The sequence below is a fragment of the Corylus avellana genome, chromosome 7, assembly GCF_965113065.1.
Source record: "Corylus avellana chromosome 7, dhCorAvel1.hap1.2, whole genome shotgun sequence".
Lineage (NCBI taxonomy): Eukaryota > Viridiplantae > Streptophyta > Magnoliopsida > Fagales > Betulaceae > Corylus > Corylus avellana.
The window spans coordinates 7,283,277-7,303,784 of record NC_142496.1 but is presented as its reverse complement, the minus strand read 5'-3'; the positions used below and the strand labels follow the sequence as shown (position 1 = coordinate 7,303,784).

The 20,508-nt window shown below is 36.9% G+C and overlaps 2 long non-coding RNA genes, 1 other non-coding gene and 1 pseudogene across 3 annotated transcripts; 1 reads left to right on the top strand and 3 right to left on the bottom strand.

The window, feature by feature from the left end:
- Window positions 1–1,334: 1,334 nt before the first annotated feature.
- LOC148584406 (uncharacterized) lies at window positions 1,335–7,780 on the bottom strand (annotated as a pseudogene).
- Window positions 5,480–5,619, bottom strand: LOC132191165 (small nucleolar RNA Z247). The gene has a single exon (XR_009441196.2). It is a non-coding gene; the product is annotated as a small nucleolar RNA Z247 (small nucleolar RNA).
- Window positions 7,781–8,193: 413 nt separating the features above from the next.
- On the top strand, window positions 8,194–13,553 carry LOC148584405 (uncharacterized). Its single transcript, XR_015912914.1, has 5 exons — window positions 8,194–8,517; window positions 8,640–8,722; window positions 8,934–8,966; window positions 12,040–12,160; window positions 13,530–13,553. It is a non-coding gene; the product is annotated as an uncharacterized LOC148584405 (long non-coding RNA).
- A 4,973-nt stretch (window positions 13,554–18,526) lies between these two features.
- LOC148584404 (uncharacterized) lies at window positions 18,527–19,369 on the bottom strand. Its single transcript, XR_015912777.1, has 3 exons — window positions 19,285–19,369; window positions 18,970–19,164; window positions 18,527–18,583 (listed from the first exon to the last, which is right to left on the bottom strand). It is a non-coding gene; the product is annotated as an uncharacterized LOC148584404 (long non-coding RNA).
- Between the last annotated feature and the right edge of the window lie 1,139 nt (window positions 19,370–20,508).

Sequence of the window (20,508 nt, the reverse complement as noted above, 5' to 3'; positions counted from 1 at the left end):
TAAACAATATAATAATAATAATAATAATAATAATAATAATAACAATATGACCCGTGGGTCACAAGGCGGGTGGGTTCAATCCATCATTGTACCCACGGGTCAAGAGTTTTTAAAAAAATTATTTTTTTAATAGAAAACAAGGACAATTTAGGAATTTCACACCTCTGTTAGGATTTAATAAAAAATTCTAACGGATAGAGGTAATTGAAAAAAATCAAAATATCGATACACCAAAGTGAGAGTTTTTAAACTTTGGAGGGGTGTTTGCAAAAGACGTGACATTTTAGGAGGCTAAGTGAATCTACTCGAGAAAAAAAAAAAAAAAAATTCCACTTTTTGAAGCTCTCTTCCCAACAAGACAGTGCATCACTTTCCAAATCTCAATAACCCCGAATCCGAAAAACTAAGTTCCACTCGTCTTAATACCGTAAACATATGCAAAATTGTAAAAGTTTCTTTCCATATATGATTGACAAGCATAAATTAAGTTTCATTGCGAACACTATAAATTAAATGAAGAGCATCGATCCAAGTAGAAAGAAGAGTGTTACGAACCTAAGTTTGCAACGAGATAAATTAGGTTCTAAGGGAACCTAGACCTAAGATTCTAAAGGAACCTAAACCTTTCAAACACAAGGTTTGTGATTAACTCTCTCCATCCTTTATTCATAGCATAACCCCTTTAAATAGATTGTGATTGTTAGAATATGAATTAATGATTAAATTTAGCATTTTCTATTAGCTTTAAATTTTGGGCTAAGTAGTACGTAGTTTAAAATTGTATTAAAGCAAAAAATCTTGAATTAGAATCCTGTCTCATTCATTCAATTCCTAGTTCAATTAAAATATTCAATGGTTTGGGCCACAAATCCCAAATATTTGGATCATCCTCACCACCGTTGAAGGGAGGAAAATCGAGCTTGATGAATGGTTGTTGTATGTCTGTCTTGATGAGTCCTAGACTCATGTGTGACATTGGAAGATTCTTTAAGTTTGACTCCAACCAACAAAACTAGATTACCAACTCTAAATTCATTAAAAGACCAAAAATATCTCCACAAAACATCAAACAATATCCAAATTCAAGGCAAAAGTCAACAACAAAACATGCCCAAAGTCTTTAGCATAACAATCTAATAGAACACGTCTACAATAGCAAGAGATAACAAGGCCAACCATTTGTCCTTCAGTGTTGTTCATATTCCAAGTTGAACTACCTCACAATGACTAATTATGTACTTAGCACTAAACCTAAAGATAAATATTACAATGAGATTACCGAAACCCCAAACAACTCCTAATCAAGTTGCTGATCAAGACGTACAGTTTTCCTCTTAGACATTAGCTGGGACTTTTGCTGGAGCCTTTGTTGACTTGCGTTTGAAATTGCGCAAGTTATTCACCATCCAATAAAGTGGGCAAATTATTTGAATTACGCCAGTAATCACAACCACTCCAATACAAACTTTTGTTACATTGTATGCGAACTTATTAATATTATCTAAAACCTCAAACGAGGTAATCAAATCTAGTGCAAACAGATAGGTAAGTGTCATGAACACAACTGAGGTAGTCATGGTTAATGATAATAACCATACAGAGAACTTGCTCGTAAGAGGAAATCCACTAATGACCAAGAGTACGACGCACACACATGCAATGAAAGAGGTGGTATTGAATTTTAACATGAGTTGGTAGACTTTTGGTAACGAACAAGATAAAATCGTTGTGCCAGCATTATAGAATTTTATGTTTTTGATGTATTTACTGCCTACCAAATACGTAGTACAGTTGCTCTATTTATAAGCTCATAGGATATACAATTTGTTTAGATATCTACATATAATTCAAATATATAATCTAATCTTAGTGTTCTATTGCTACAAGAGGATTATGATAAGATTGTTTGATTATCTTGATCTGTAGCTTTATCTTCATCTAAGACTTTATCTTCATTTGAAATTCTAACTACATGCTTATCTTCATGTGATCCAATACGTCCCCTCAAGCTCAACATGGATGGTCGAACGTTAAGCTTGGTTTTGAGAAGAGTGAACCGTAGAGTTGCAAGAGGCTTGGTGAGAATGTTTGCTATTTGGTCTTTGCTGGATAAGAATTGGACTTCCAACTGTTTTGCTGTGACTCTATCCCTAACAAAATGATAATCAATCGCTATGTGCTTCGTTCTAGCATGAAATATAGGATTGGATGTGAGATATGTGGCACCAATGTTATCACAATGGAGGATAGGAGCACGTGAAAGGGGTATTCCAAGTTCACCAAAGAGAGACTGCAACCAAATTAGTTCAGCTGCTATGTTTGCAAGGGCCTTGTACTCGGATTCAGTGCTTGAACAAGATACAGTGGGTTGTTTCTTGGAGCTCCATGTCAATAAGTTTCTGCCAAGGAAGATGCAAAACCCGAGCTTTAGCGTCTGTCGTCTGGACATCCTGCCCAGTCAGAGTTGAAGAATGCAACAAGGGCTAATGTAGATTTCTTATGAATATAAAGACCATGGTCAAAAGAGCCCTTTAGGTACCGTAATATTCTTTTTACAGCAGACCAGTGAACATCTCTAGGATCCTGCATGAACTGGGAGACTTTATTTACAGCAAAGCCGATATCTGGTCGTGTCAAAGAGAGGTACTGGAGGGATCCTACAATGCTCCTGTATAGAGATGGATCAGTCATGGTGGTGCCCATGAATTTGCTCAATACTGCAGACGACGACATTGGAGAGCCAATTGGTTTGGCTTGTGACATATTGGTTTTGTTGAGCAAGTCACTGATGTAACGCAATTGAGATAGTCGAAGACCTCCATTTTCCCATGTAGCTTCAACACCTAAAAATAAATGAAGAGGCCCCAAATCTTTTAGAGCAAATTCAGAGTTAAGATCCTATATTAGCTGAGATATAGCACCACGGTTAGGACTAGTAATTATAATGTCATCAACGTAGATTAAGACATAAATAACTAGTGTAGAATTGCGAAGCATAAACAGAGATGAATCTGACTTTGACCTATGAAATCCCAGCTCATGTAACCTTGTGCTTAGACGAGAGAACCAAGCTCAAGGTGCCTGTTTAAGGCCATATAAAGCTTTGCATAACTTGCAAACAGCATTGGGAAATTTTGGATGAGCAAACCCGGGTGGCTGTGACATGTAAACATCTTCTTGAAGAATCCCATGTAAAAATGCATTGCTTACATCAATTTGATGTATAGGCCAGCCAGCAGTCACGGCAATGGTTAACACTGTGCGTATGGTTATTGGTTTGACAACCGAGCTATACGTTTCATCAAAGTCTATTCCAAGCTGTTGATGAAACCCCTTGGCAACTAACCTGGCTTTGTATCGCTCAATACTACCATCAGCTTTCCGTTTGATGCGAAACACCCATTTGCACCCAACAATGTTCATAGAGGGAGAAGTGGGAACAAGTGTCCAGGTTCCATTTTGAAGAAGGGCATCAAACTCCTTATTCATGGTTGTTCTCCATTTAGGATATTTTACTGCACTTGAGAAGCAGGTGGGCTCAACTTCAGACAGAGAGAGAGATGCAGTTAAGGCCGTTGGGGCTGGATACCGCACAGTTCCATCAAAAAATGACTTGGGCTTGTAAATTTGATTTTGTGAGCGTGTGGTCATTGGGTGAACATGAGGCTGAGCCACTGGCAGTGATGGAGAGTCCGAGGAACCAACAGATGGGGGAGACGGAGGTGGGGAGGGTATATCTTGATTGGAGTTGACGACAAGCTCAGACATGGTAGATGTGGAGTCTGCAGAAATGCTACTTGAAGGTATAGGAGGAATGATAACAGTTGGAGAAGGAGCTGATTTTGATGGAGTGAAATTGGCAAAAGGGAAGGAGGATTCATTAAATATGACATGTCAAGCAATGTAAACACGTCCAGATTTAACGTTGAGACACTTATAACCGTGATGATTTTTGCTGTAACCAATAAACACACATGATTGAGATCAAAAAGAGAACTTGTTGTTGTCATAAGGCCTGAGAAATGGCCAACACTCACAACCAAATATTTTCAAAAATTGATAATCAGGAGGACTTTGAAAGAGGATATCAAATGGTGTTCTGTTTTTGGTAACAGGGGATGGGAGACGATTTATCAAGTAACGGGATGTTTGAAATGCATCATCCCATAGAGAAAGAGGTGCCGATGCATGAGCCAATAGAGCTAGGCCCGTGTGAACGATATGGCGATGCTTACGTTCTACGGATCCCATTTGATGATGAGTGTGAGGACAACTAAAACGAAAGGAAACTCCAATGGAGGTGAGTTTGTTGTGAAGTGGGAGAAATTCTCCACCATTGTCACTTTGAACCAATGCAATTTTATATGAGAAAAAATTTTCAACAATAGTTTTGAACCTTAGAAATACATGAGTAACATCAAATTTCATATTGAGAGGAAAAAGCCAAGTGTATTTGTTGTAGTCATCAACAATGCAGAGATAATATCGATTATTATTGATTGAAGGCATTGGAGAAGGACCCCATACATCAAGAAATAATAATTGTAATGGACGACTAGACCTAAACAACGAATTTGAAAAATGCAGACGATGACTTTTGCCCATTTGACAGGAGGAGCACACAGCTGTGGCTTTGGAGTAAATGGGCAGCTTATTGGAAGCAAGAACTTGACGAACAATGGATAAAGCAGCATGACCCAGACGGTTGTGCCATTGATCTACCGAGGCTCTCTCACCAACGAATGCAGCAAGTTCAAACGTAGGAGAGGAGTGTTTGGAAGGCCAAGGGTACAACCCTTCTTTACTCGGGCCGCGGAGTAGTAGACGGCGGGTGGGGATATCCTTAACACAGAAAAAACTAGGATGAAACTCAAGAAACACATTGTTATCAGTTGTAAATTGATTGACAGAGATTAGGTTTTTCTGTATAGCAGGAACATGTAATAATGAAGGTAAATAAAAAGTATTATGAGGAGATTTAAGAGATGCAAGGCCAGTATGGTGAATACCCACACCTTGGCCATTACCAACTCGGATCTGTTCACTGCCAAGGTACTCATTTGCTTTTATGTTGAGATTGTGCAAGTCATTTGTGATGTGGCTTGTGGAACCAATATCGGGATACCATTGATGATTAGATGGCTGTTGTGTAGATGCCATAAAAGCACCAAGTTAGGATGTGTCACATTGGTACGCATGATCAAATCGGTGCCAACATGTGGTAGCTGAGTGTCCTGGACATTGACACACCTAGCAGATGAGTCGCTGAGATCCATTTTGATTAGATCCTGATGACTAAGATGAGTGTCCACCACAGCCACACCCCCTGCCTCTGCTGCGATTTGAGTTTCGCGAAAAATAGCCCCCGGTTTAATGTGTTAAGCCTCGGCTAGATCTATAAGAGCCAGATTGATTGCGTTGAGCAACATTTGCTGTGGAAATAGACAAATCAACTGCAGTATGGTGCTGTTCCAAACGCAATTCATGGGATAGTAAGTGCCCATAGAGATCACCTAGAGAGATGGAGTCATTCCGAGTGGTGAGGGATGTTATAAGTGGATCATATTCCACGCTCAATCCAGCAAGGATGTATGCAACAAGATCTTCATCTTTAATGGGGTGACCGGTAGCAGACATAGATTGAGAGAGGCTTTGAGCCCGCTGAAAATAATCAGCTATTGAGGAAGAACCTTTCTTGAGGTTTGCCAACTGGACTCAAGTTTGAAGCAGACGTGCTTGGGATTGTGAGGCAAAATGCTGCTCCAGAGTTTTCCATACTGCCCGAGCATTGTCAAAACCAATTACATGGGCAAGAGTCTCTTCAGTGAGAGAGGATGGATAGAACCACCTTGTCTTTTTGATACCAGGAGGCATAGGCAAGATTTGCCTTCATGATACCTGTGGTGGAATCAAGTAATTCTTTGGCAGGGCATTCGAGTGAGCCATCAACATGACCAAAGAGTTCATGGGCTTGAAGGGTGGGAACAATCTGTGCTTTCCAGAATTGATGATTGTCACGAGTGAGTTTGATGTGGGAGGAGGGAAGAAGGTTGGAAGGAATTGCAGAATAGGAGCTAGAGGTAGACATTGTAGATGAACGACATTGGTCGATTTGAAGCTCTGATACCATATAGAATTTTATGTTTTTTATGTATTTACTGCCTACCAAATACGTAGTACAGTTGCTCTATTTATAAGCTCATAGGATATACAATTTGTTTAGATATCTATATCTAATTCAAATATATAATCTAATCTTAGTGTTCTATTGCTACAAGAGGATTATGATAAGATTGTTTGATTATCTTGATCTGTAGCTTTATCTTCATCTAAGACTTTATCTTCATTTGAAATTCTAATTGCATGCTTATCTTCATATGATCCAATAAGCATAACATATGTCTTCTTCCATAGAAGCCTTACCTTTTACATCATCTTGCCAAACGCCACCTGGTGGGTTGATCCCAACTTGGAAAGCCATGGTTGCCATCACAGTGGCCACTACCATCAAAGTGCCACGTGTTTCATCGATCCAATTTCCTTGGTGCTTCAAGCGTCTACCAAATGAAGAACAAATGCACCTCCACCCTCTCTTAAGCCATGATTGATCTTTTGACACCGGCTTCCTTTAGAATGTTTTTGATTTCAGCATATTTAAAATCTCTTGGATAAACGTTAGAGGCCTCTAAGACATCTAAAGTTGTTTGACCATACTTGTTCTTGGAATTAGCCTCTCTTTTTATTTCTCGTACTGAAAGTAAGTAATTTATGACCTGCACAAAGACAACACTCTATTGTTACTTCCAGCTGCTACTAGAAACTGTAAAAGCACTTCCATCGAAACAACCCAAATAAATTTAATTCAACCACACACACATTGAATGGCATTTTAGTTATTCTACAAATATATCTTTCTTCTAATTAAAAAAATTTAGTCATACTTTATGAATACAAACAGAGTTGCAAATTACAGGAAGGAAAAACAAGAAGTAGATCTAAAATAATTTATATTTTATATATAATTAACTGGAAAAAAAAAAAAATGCTCGTCTAGGAGATTAGTAGGCAAAAATATTGTTAACACACCTTCATTTGCTTGAGCATCACTGCTAAATGCAATATGGAGTTGTCATCACCGTCTTTGGAGCTAAGGAATGATTGGTCACCATTAGCCGATGCCGGCCACTAACAATTTCAGAGCCTCCAAATGATTGTTTTGAACACACAAGTGCAATACACTATCTCCGTTGAGATTCTCCAAGATGGACGTTGGTTGAGCATGAATTGACAGTCTCATAGTCTCTATTCGTCCTCTCATTGCGGCTAAATGGAGGGGAATTCTCTCATCTTGATCACAAAAAATGACGCAAACATCTGCATTTACTAGCAACAATGCTCTTACAATTTCAGTGTGACCCTCAGCAGAAGCCAAGTGAAGAGAGATTCGTCCTAGCGAATCCACCTCTTCTGCAAGTTTAGGTTTCTTGCTTAGAAGAGCTTTACTAAATTCAAAGTGACCAAGCAAAGCAGCTCTGTGTAAGGGAGTCTCACCAAAAGATGTGAGTAAAACTCTATCAAGGATGAGTGCATCCCTTTGGATCAATGTGGTCAAGGTGCTCACATACCCATCTCGTGATGCTTCATAGACTGCATCCATATTGGCTTTCTCATCATGCCCTCTATCTATCCTTCACTTGTGATTTATGAAAGTGAAGATTGAAGAAACTTCAACAAGTACTTATAGACTTACTACAGTCACGTGGGTTACTTACAATGACATGTATGATCAGCAAACGAGGGCCAACTGCTATGTCTCTTTGGTCAAGACACGTGTTTGTGTTGGGTTGTCCAAAGAAGTTTCACAGCTGGGTAAGTAGTATTATTGGACGAGAAATAAATTTTTTATATTTAACTCATTTTTTTTTATAATTAATTAATTATTAAATCTGTGGAACTCACATTAATTTATGTAAAATCTAAATAAATTTATAAATTTAAAATTTAATTGTACGAAAATATAGATTAAATATGAAAAATTTAAGAGTAATGATCTGGGTTATGCGGCGTGCGTGAACAGTAACGCACGCCGCTGACGTGGTACACGCCACGTCGTAACCTCTGGTTTTTTTTTTTTTTTTTTTTTTTTTAAATATATATATCAAAACAGAGACAGAGACACGATCGTCTTCCCCCCACCCCAAAAAATTTCCCCCCAAAACCCATTTTCCCTCCACGGCTCCACCCCATTCTCCCTCCACCGAAAACTCTCTCCACCGACGCCGGCGCCGGCTTCGGCTCCGTGATCCCACTGAAACCGTCGCCGTGATCTCCTCTCCCCCACCGTCGACCGACCCCTTTCCTTTCTTCATTTTTCCTCCCCAACCCGTTTTCTCCACCGTGCGTCCTCTCCTCTCCCCACCTTCACCGGCATTTTTGTTAGTGGAAACACTTTGATGGCTATCTGATCTGAAATGCTTTGTCCCGTTTGCTTAATTATGTGTGATCTCATTTAGCTAGGTAGAAGCTACAATATTTAAATTTCTTTGTTGGGTACGTTTTAGAGGAAGGGAGCTTTTATCCATTTGATGACTGAAGTTCACGACTGTTTTCTGACCAATAAAATGTTATTTGTGCTGCAGGAATAAGGGGATATTTTTTTGTACCCATTGATTTAAAGAGGCCTCTGTCCGATCAAGGTCCTTTCGACGTTGTTTTGCATAAGGTTAGTGATGATTTCTTTTGGAACTCCGCTTGTTGTTTAACTTTGTGAAGTTTCTTTGATTGTTGAGCTTTTCTTGTAGTTTTGTTGGTTGTCTATGGTGTTTTGACTATAAACTGGTGACCAGTCTATTGCTTTGCCTTTTTTCTTTTAATGTGGATAATACTTATTTAGTGCTCAAGTAAATGTCTCACAAGCCTTATGTTCCTTCCAGTTGCCAGGAACGGACTGGTGCGAGGTTATTGAGGTTCGTCCATCTATACCCATCGATACTGATATTTTAAATTATTTTAAATTGGGGCATCGTATCAGGAATTGAACCTGTGATACTGCAGTTTCTTGATATACAGCTTTTGGTATGATGTAAATAGATGCGGCTGTTCATGCTGGAGATTATCAACTCGAGGGTGACTGGTTGAAAACCAGATCTTATGACCCTTAAAGCTTATTTTTGTCTGCTATAAATTGCAGAATTCTCTCTTCTCTTCATGAATCATGATCATATAGTTGAGTCAGTGCCCATGGATTCAAGAGGATTTTACTTTTTAGTGGTCAATCTAGATAAATTATTAAGCATTGGTTAGCTTGGTTGCAAAGCTTTTCTTACATTTCTAAAGTTAATAAGGTTATTCTTGACTTATCTGGACTTAGATGTTTTGTAAACGTAATTTTTTTGGTCATAATATTCGTTTTTCCAGTCAATTAAATGTGCAATTTGAATATTTTGACTTAGTAAGCAAGATAGCTAACTCAATCCTCGAAGTTCCTATACGCAATAATTAAAATTTCACAAAGTAAAAATTGAGTAAACATGGCTCAGCGGCTGCTGAAATGTGTTGTTCATTAAATTGAAATGTCTACTAAAGGATATCTTGACACTCTTTCTATTTCCTTCCTTTACCTTAATAGTCTAATGGAATTATATGATATTTAATAGTAGGCTTACATGCATAACATGTACTTGTCTTGGCTTCAGCATTACAGAGAATAATGTTAGAATTTCATGCTTGATTTTATGCGTATGCATCTTTATGTATTCACGTTTCTTGGTGATTGAGTTGTTGAAGATATATTTGATTTTATTACGTATCTATTTTTTTAAAAGAACAAAAAAAAAAAAAAAAGCCACAAGCTGTTTCGGGTTTGCGTTATCCTTTTCAAGCAGTGCGTCTCATTATTCAATCCAAGGAGAAGTTATCTGCAATTGGTCAATAGTATAATCAAGTCACTCGTGGTATAACTGTCTCATATGCGCCCGTCTGTCCTTTTTCCAAAGATTCTGGCATTCTATCTAGAGGGACTTTCTGAGGTCTGAGGTTTATGATCTTATAGGATGGTCCATTGTGATAACATTCTATCTGATCTGCTGTCTGGATTGAGTTTAGGGGAACTCTTAACCTAGAAGGGTTTTCTTTCTATTCATAAGAAAATGCTTTTCTTTTTCTTCTCTGTTTTGAAAAGAAAAAAAAAATGATAATGTGGACTTTCTATTGGTGTGATTAGGTATTGCCTTGGCTCTTGCTGTATCAGTCAATTTCTAGATTTGAATATAGTTGAATAGGTGAACCGTGTGGAAGATTTTCTACCCATATGGCGATCACCCTTGCTTGATAAAATTAGCCATACTGTTACTAGAATTATTATGAATGGTCTGTTCATAAAAATAAATGTGGTTGACAGTTTAGTTTTGCTAGACACCCTTGACAACTCAAATTAGACACAACCTCATCTTAGAAGCTGTAGGTTTGTGACGCTGTACTTAGTTCCAATGCTGATTCTCTGCATTTTGTTTCTTTCTCCTTCTGAAGACATATGGTTTGTAGGCGCTTTTTTCTTGTCTGGCAGATCACTTGTGCAATTAGGAATTAGATACCATGATTATCTTTAGCTGATGACAATATTTACACATCTCTATGCTTTTTCAACCTAATCACATTCTTAAAATTGTGCTCGGCTTGTATACCTAAGCTTAAGAATGTGTTGTTTTCTATTCTCTAAATAGGGACCATTAATCCATCAAGGCTTTTAGGGAATGAGAAGTGCCTTTAGCCATTTTTCCATAGCGAATGAAGACGTCTATATATCGTTTAGGTGCCCTTTTCCACAATCCAATTTCTCTAGCAGTGCCAGTTGTATTCATGAAACAAGTGACTAGGAAATGAAAAAAAGAAAAGTGGATCAGTTAAAGTGCTCAGGCTGAAGACTAAATTTGGCTTTGGAGGATGATAAAATACTTTTGAAACGGAGTAGCCATTTTATCTCTCCTTGAAAGGGGCTTGCTTATCAGGGACATAGCAATTGATATCCCAAATGGCTTGAGAATGGATGTCTCAAATAATAGCTCACATTCGTAGCAAACAATTGCTAAGGCCTTTGATCCAAAATTTTCACTGAAAATATCTATAAAGGATGTCGGCAACAAGTGAAAAATAGCAGAGAGAGAATCTTGTCACACCAACTCTTATTAGAGTGTCAGTTCACATAATTATTCTCAAGTTCAATTTTTTGGTTTCTTGACTAATTTGACAAGAATCTCTTCATTTAGGGTCCATCGTAAAATTATGGGCACCATGCAGGATCTGTTGACCATTTAAAAGATATAAGTAGAGGAGGCAAGATACTTCATTGCTTACCTAACATGAGTAGAGCGAGCATTGAATAAATTTCTGTATATGCTCCTTTCCAACTAAATAACTAATACAAAAGCTGTTTCATTGACTGTTTCAAGATGGCTTATTACCTTGACCTTCCTCTTGCTGCTGTAGAATCTTGGAGACCATGAACATTGAATACAGGGCTGACTGAGTCTTACAGAATTGTAATGTTTTGCTCAAAATTTTGCTATTCTTGTCCTGAAATTTGTTTGAAACGCAGATCAAAATACCCTCAATCATTCTCCAGGAACCTGGACAGAAATATTCTATCCATTTTGGTTCTAGATCTGTTGAGAAAATGTTCTCCCTGACTTTAAATTTAGTATAACTGGTTCAAGTTCAGTATTTTTCAAGCTAAATCTTCATAATAGGGCACACTAGTATATTCTTTTGAATATACTATATATGCCAATTTTTTTTTTTTTTTTTTTGGGGGGCATGGGTATTAACATTTTTGGGTGGTATAGGTATTAACATTTTTTGGGCATTAAATTTGTCTTATTGACTACCAGTGGCTGGAATATGACCAATTCCTTGCAATTAATAATTAAATTCAGTAATTTTGTTGCTATTATAAATTATTATTATTATAACTGTTTAGATTTGTTGTGCCAGTAAAGTGGGGCTTATTTTTCCCTCATTGGTTTTTCCTTTTCCCTTTTGAAGGAATACTGGCAAAAACAACCTGAAGTAGCAGTCCTCGATCCTCCAGATGGGATACTACATCTACACAATCGCCAGTCCATGCTTCAGGATGTGGCAGATCTAAACTTGTCTGACTGCCATGGTAATGTTCTTACTACTCTTCTTGTGAACTGAATCCTCCCCCCCCCCCCCCCCCCGACGACCACCTCCACTGCCCTCCATCATCTCCGGCGCTTTCCCCAAAAGCATTCCCTCCTACCACACATTTCATTTGCCCCCTAAATTTTCCCCAAACCCATTCTCCCCCACCGGGCCATGAGCCCATTACGAAATCCAGTTACAAAACAAAAAACTTCACAATTACGATTCAGTAGTCCCAGTTCATACTTCATTTCTCATTTCGTAGAGTTTGGGGCGCGCAAAGTATTGAATTTCTCCGATTTTCTCTTGTTGCGCTTGTTTGGTGAGTTTGATTTCTCGTCCTCTCTCTTTGAGCTTGTTCTGGAAAATGGGGGAAGAGAAATGGTGAGCGTGAAGTAATATTATCATCTTTTTAGGTCTTTAGGAATTGAAAAAAGCTGATTTGAGTGGAGATTATTTCTGGGTGCTGAGATTCAAACAAATTTTTAAGCACTTTCACTCTCAATTCCTTTAGTTTTCTCTTATATTTCTCTTCAGAGGCTGTTCAACTTGCTGTAATTTTTAATTTAATTTAATTTATTTAAGATTATTGGTGCATTATTCAACTTGCTGTAGGTTTTGTGCATGCATGTAGATTTTTCTGGTGTAATATTGTTAATGCTGATTTTGTGTTTGGGCTTGTTTTTCTTGTTTTTGTGCTTTGAATCAAGCTTGTTTATAATTGCTTCAAAAAAGATAAATTGGAAAAGGTCACTCTATTATGAGTTCTAGCATATTTGGTTTCTTTTTGTCATCCTTTCCAAGAATCACATGGAGAATGTTTAGAGAGTTCTACACCGGTTGGTGTGGGATTAGTTGTGGGTTTGGATGCTAATTGGGCACATCTACCTACTAGATTTAGCACTGTCTCAATGTTTAGATATCTTGTACTTTCTACTTATTTATTGCAAATTTTAAGTAGTTCGGATGGTCAAGGGAGGACTTGCAATGGTCTAAGCTCATTTCGTAATAGGCTCATGGGTTGTTGAAGATACGAAGTTTTGAAGAGATGCTTGGGTTGGGCTCATGGTGACTGGTCTTTATTGCATTTCTTGTTTGGTTGCTGAGAAATTGAATGAAAAGAAAAGGCTTGTTTAGTGACTTTATTGAAAATCAAAATATTTGTGTAGGTTTTTAAAGAGTATTGGATCATTTGAAAGAGTTTCTTGATGTGACATGAATTCGCTTTTCGATACTGAGTCTTTTCTCTTACTAAATTTTTAGATGCTTCTTTTTAGCAGCCTGCTATGATGGGTGGTGACATCTTTTACTTTTTGCAAATTAAGAGTCTTCTAGGGACAAAGGTTGAGTGGCTCTACTATATTCTTCAGGCATTCAACTCTGGTGATTTAGTTATGTTTGAACCAGGTTAAGGTCTTCTTGTTCAGCTTCCCTTTATTCATTTTTTTTTTTTAAAAAAAAAAAAAGAAAAGAAAGTAGTGGGTGTGCTTAATAAATTGTTTGAATAGTGTTTTCGGTTGTGTTTTGAAAGGAGTTTTTGTAAAGGTGAAATTAAGAGGTGTATCTGGTGGGTTTACATTTGAAAGTTTTGAGCAAGTAAAAAATTTAGTATTTAAAGAAGATAAAAAGAAACAAAACAAAAATGGTTGAAAAAAATTGAGTTTATTGTAGGTGTCACTTCACAGGTGGTGGTTTCTAGATCTTGTTTTGTAACCACTAGGTCCAACACAGTCTAGCTTATTGTATCCGTATAATGTAATTTCAATAATTTGGTCAAATTGGCTATCCACTTTGATCTTATGTAATTTCATAATGTATCCGTCATGACATGTGAATCTATGTTTCAGGCGGTACACTATTTTTTAGTAGCATCTCGACCTTTCCCAATTGTGTTCTTATTGAATAAATGGTTTGTGCAGACATAATATGAATTGTGTTCTTATTGAGTAAATGGTTTGTGCAGACATACTATGAAATGGAGCATGCCCAAAGACCTTGATGCAGCTGCATGAAAAGATCATATATGTGGATGAAGTCATGATAAAGATAAAAGGCAATTTTGGGTTGTGTAGAAGATGTTGTTTAATGACTTCTGTTGGTGTTCTTCAAAAGTATAGTTTTAGATTGGAGTACTTGTGATCCAGTTTTTACTGGAGTATTTATTGTAATTGTTTTGTTTTGTTATAAATGATAGAATTGACAAAATAGCCTGCACATTCTCCTTAATAATAATGCCATCCTTTTAAGAGGACGAGAAAAAGCTCAATCCTTATGTCTGTCAAGTTGTAATGAAGATTGGTCTGTCAAGCTCACTAAATCAATGGACTTAATGCCTCAGGCGTTCATGCAAGCCATCAAAAATCCCATCACATAATAGCAATATGCAACAAATCGATTAGAAGTGAGGGAAGGTTCAAAATGTATACACTGCACAAATTTATGGAATGGTCCAATTTCTAAATTTATTTGCTCCGAAGGCTATATGAAAAGGCTCAATTCTTAACATCATTTTATCAACACTAGTATTGTTGTACACAGCTTCACCCCATACTTCATACTAAAGAAGTTATAATTCCATGGACAAGGGTAATTCCATGAAACTGCATACTTGAGCACCCTTTATAGCATCCGATATCTTCTCTTCTTTATTCTCCATGCTCTCTTTGTGCTTTCCCCATAGCACTGAGTAAAGCCCCACAACAATCAACACATAAGCACATGCTGCACATCAACCTGTATAGGACAAAAAATAAAAAATAAAACTCAGCAGCAGCACTCAATTTGAAGCCAATCACACATACCCAATATCAAATAGCACAAAAACTAACATAAAGTTCCTCATTTTAGCTCACACCCATTTCGAAAACTCACAAGAAAGTGAAGAAACCATGATTCCTTGCATGCCTGACTTTCACAAATAAAAATTTCACATAACCCTCATTCATAATTCCTCACTCTAGCTCATACCCAGAAACAAGCTCCCACTCTAGACCTCAATTCAAAGAAGTATGGAAAAAATTCAGGGACATAAAAAGAGTGGGCAACCAACCTTGATCCCAAGCTCAGAATTAAAGTCGTACTTCTCAAGAGCGGTATGGAAGGTCTCGAGAGTGAAGGTGACGCCGTTTGTTGGGTAGAGAGAAGTGTGATGTGCTGTGCGTGATTTTTGGGAGAGAGAGAGAAGCATGCTGAAGGTGAAGGGGATAGCATGTGTGGGTGGGGTGGGTGAGTGGGTTTACTTTTTATTAAAAAAACCAAAAAAAAAACTTAACTGTAGTTTACTTAACTACAGCCACGTCAGTCGAGAACTAAGATTCGGGAAAATTTCATATTAGGCTAATGTAGTTTAGCTATGTTCATAAACTTATGCATTTATGCATACGTCCAGTCCAAGTGCATGTATGTACCAATATAAAGATGGACACAAAAATCTTAATGCAGCAGTCAAGAGAGTGTGTCAAGAGAGTGTGTGATACAAAAAGAATGACAACATTGGAGAATTATTTGTGAGCTCAAAATTCACCATATATATATTTTGCGATTTTTTTCAGGGCCAACCACTAGAGTGTTAAGGCTTTGAACTAAAAGTCTCAACACTTTTTTTGTTTCCAAGAATTTTAGGAGGGCCACGCCCCATCCCTCTCCCTCCAGTAGTGTCTAGGGGATATTCTTCCCTCTCTTTCTCAATCAACTATCAAAACTTTTCACTGGGCTGTTTTCAAAATAGAGAATGCAACTTTCTCAAGCATTTTAACACCCCATATACTCTTCCAAGGAAACATAGCAATGGCCTCTCAATAAACCATAATTAGACATACAAAAAACCTCACATTGGCAGCCACCCTCCACAATCTATTCTCACACCCAAAAGGATAATTAAAATGCAGCAATTGCAACAAAGAATCCATTGATTCTGACTCCCAATACTGAAAAGCTACATCGAAGCATAGATTCCAATATTTGCCCCCTTGTCCCAAAATACATAAATATGAGGCAACAGAAACATCCTAATCTCAGCCAAGAAAAACATATCGAGAGATAACTTCTCCAATGCCACCTCCTGCACTACACATCATGCCAAAGACAAACTATTATACCATCGCTTACCAAATTTAACATTATTTGAGAACCTCACACATTAGTATAGATTTTTTTCGATTCAATACACAAAATAATGGGAATCTGCTAGGTGAAAACAACTCGAGTCATTACTTAAGAAAAATATGTTGGCTTTTAAGAATGCCTCACTATTGGTACTCAGCTAAAATGTCCAAAACATAGAATATAGAACCAGTTCAAGTAAATCGTAATACTAGGAACATTAATTCATAGTTGCTACTTTCAGTGCCTACTTGGTAAAATGATGCTTAAAAAGAAGAATATTACAGAAAAAAGGCACTTTGGGGATGCATTACTATTACCTTGAATATTGAAGCCCAATAGTAATCATAACAGCACCGAAACTTACTTCTCTCAAGGGGGTAAAACACATGCTTGGCTTTATAATTGAACAGTCCAAGTTCACAAGCCTTAGCGGACCTAAGATCCACACCTTCAAGGAGATTATACTTTATTACAGCTCACATGATGCTTAGAATTTTGAAATGAGATGAAATACTTGATCAAATGAAACTTACACAGAGCAAAAGTGTAACAAGTAATGACATTCTCAAAACAATAAAAAAAAAAAATGACATTCTCAAAACAATAAAAAAAAAAAAATGACATTCTCAAAACAATAAAATGAAACAAAATGGACATAAACTATATCGCATGTGTTTACCTAATCAGAGTTCATATTTTCAGAACAGATTGATTATGGTAAATTTAAATGCATTAACTGAACTTCTGTTTTTCAATATTATCTTTGATCCTCTTCAAGAAGGTGAAAAATCACTGATCTCTCATTAATCAAAATTAGTGCTGCAAATATCAAAAAGTTCATATGTATAGTGTCACAGTTTCCACGTCCAATCCTAAGATCTAATCTTAGATCTACGGGGTGGAGACAATGGAATTAAAAAGTAGTGCTGTATAGATCAAAAAGTTCAAATGTGAAGTATCACAGTTCCCATGTCCAATCCTTAAGGTCTCATCTTAGATCTACATGCTGAAAAATCAGTTTAAGATAAGCCATGACATGTGAAATGTCCAATAAAATTAGTTGCAAAGCATCAGCGGTTTGAGAAAATGGAGCAAGTGCATCAATCATCAAGAAGAAAGAATGAGGTAGTCGCAAACACAAGAATGGTTTAAAGAGAATAAAAAACAATAACAGGAAACATACAACAGACATAAAGTTCATCTGCTACACTTTACTTCGTAAGACAGCACATGACCACCACATCAAAAGTGTACTAAAACTTTAAGAGTTGCATAAGAAACCACAACAAAGAACAACAAACGTCCTACAACTATAGTTGTTTTTCAAGATTAACAATTTGACATAGTTTCCATAGCTAATTCCAAATAGACGGCTTGTGTTAACCTTCCCAAAAACCCAACTTAACACAGTATGATATATGGTGGAGAACCTCCTCTCAGTCATCAGAAATGGGTTCAACAAAACCACGACAGAACTTTATATCACTGTAACAGCAGTGCAACTGTATCATGCTTTGTTTCAAAAACATGTAACTGAACTCTTTCCCTATTTCTCATTATCTGACAAGTTCACCGATGTTTCAACTTTTGCTGACATTGTCAAAAACATAGTTTAATAGTTCTCATAATTCAGCACACTATTAAAAGTAATATTTTCACATATGGGCCTTCATCTGTTCAGCACTACCAGCTAAACCTATGTTTGGTTCACGAGAAAATTAAGGGAAATTAAATGGTTCATAATTACATCCCATTAAACCAGATGTAAGTCAAATCAGGCACAAATTGCATTTTCTTTTGCTAACATGCATTTTCTAAGCATTCAAAGCACCAAAACCACAAAAAAAAAAGTACATTTTTAGAAGACTCACTGCTGGAGACTATCTTGCATTGAGAGGGCACGGAAATTGGGCTGCTAATTCGTGAATTCGCGGCGAAAACTGCTACAAAGCCAACCAGAAACAACATGGAAAAGAAGATAATGATAGGGAAGAGAAGGGCCAGCCAAGACTAACCAAAGCTTAAAGCCATGCACATTTTGGCATAGGTCACTCAATGTCCAAACCAAATTACATATGATTGAAAGCTTTTGTTCCTCATGCACATATATGACACATGGCAATGATTCCAATCTACTAAATTGATTACATTTTGAAGTAAGATCAGCTTCTTATATAGGCTAAAGAGGTCATAGTTGAATTCATTTCAATTTCACCTATTCAACAAAGGCATGTATGAATTGGTAGTTTGGTACTCACAGCGGAAAAGCAGAAGGGTGTTGCAGAACCAAAGGTCAAGAGAGGAGAAGCCAATGATTTCCCTAGCATAAAGAGAAAAAATAACAAAAACTAAAAAAAGTTAGAATGAGACAGTGAATGATTATAGCTATCTGCAAAGAACTATTTAGCATTCAGAGCCCAAGACATTTAACTTCGCATTTGACCTTTAGTTAATTATAAAAAATAAAAAATAAAAACTAAATTCTCATACATATCCACTATCAATCTTTTGGTCAAAAAACTTCCTTTAGATTAAAATTTTCACAACCTAACTAATTTAAGTTCAAAGATGTTGCACAACAACAAATCCACAGAAAGAAGCTATTTTTTCCTTTTGTTGTTTAAGATGACAAATCACTTCTACTACACAGAAATGAAACAGTCGAAGCAAATCCCATTGGCCAAGACTGTTAGCAATATTTATTACCTAGTCCTTTTTTAACGTCACCAAAAGAAAGAAAAGAACAACTTTTGACGATGGGTCAGCCACAATGACATCCTGCTAAAATCAAATTCAAACCCCAAAACTGCAAAAACCCATCAATCTTCATTCATCACCCTTTCAACAACACTGCCCCCAAGCTCCAAGACCTTCCAACATGTTCCATCATTCATGAGATCCCTACAAGAATTTAAAACACTTAACCCTTAACAATATAAAAATGAAAAAGAACAAAACATGCTAAATAACTGCAATAATTGATTTGGAAATACATGGTAGGAACGGTAAATAGATAGGAACCTCTTGTAGTCGAAAGTGGCGTCCATCTATTCAACGCTTAATAAAACCATACAAAAATCATTCCACAAGTTCAGTACTTAAAAAAACCATACACCATTCCAACTATTCCATACTTACAAAAACTATACACCATTCCTACTAATTGATACTACAAAAACTGTACACTACCATTAGACAACTACATACTCAAAAGGTAGTATCATCTACTAAAAGCACTAGTTGAACAAAAAAGAGTAGTGCTTTCAAAAAGAAACAAAACAGCATGTTCAATCGCCTAGTTGAAGAGGTTGAAACTTGTAGCCTGCAGCAAAACAAATTTATAAGTTAGCAAATTAAACAAACTTGCCTAAATTATAAAAAGCTTTAAAAAAAATAAGGGAGACAAGCAAGTAAATAATTTCTTTTCACAATGGACAAAAAAAAATTAAAAAATTGAGACTAGGAGAGAGACACAAAAAATCTAGGTTCTTATAAGCAAAACATTACACAATCAAAAGTGCCACCACCAACAGGTGCTAATGCCAACTTCTCCGTCCCAGCTGCAATAAGCTTTGTGATTTCTTGTGAACCCTACAAGTATTTAATAGTTTTTACACTTACAAATGTATAAATCAAAGGCAATGGAGCTTCTACAATTTAATGTGTACCTGAGCCATTACACTATCTTCAATTCCAATTTCCCGACCGTGATGAATACAAGTTGTCGAATTCAATGGAACTTCACTTGTGTTCATTCCTTCTTCTTCTATTGATTCACAGGTCTTCAATTAAATAAAGTACCAAATGTGTTACAATATGCATGAAATTTTTGTGGATGCAAAACCAATTTTAATAAGCATAATTAAGCACACGTAAAGAAAGAAAAATAATGAGAAACCTGATTTTTCCTTCTCTTTTGTTTCGCAAGGAATTTATTCCGTTGTTTCTTTTTTGCTTGTTCCACAATCCTTTTAACTATAAGCACCTTCCTTTTTGATAGTCACACCTTCCTTTGAGTTGCCACACTACCTTCATTACGTGTAAAGAATGCAGCACATTTGCAGTGAAAGGAAGGTTGACTGGATTCAAACCTTGAGCCACTGTGTTTCAGCATTAACATGCGCAAACCACGCATGACCTCCATGCAATGCTCATTGCTTAATGCTGTAGCCACTGCTATTGGAAGAAACATTTCCAACAAGTTGTGAAATCTTTCTTCGTAACGGTTGCCCATTGTCTCTGAAA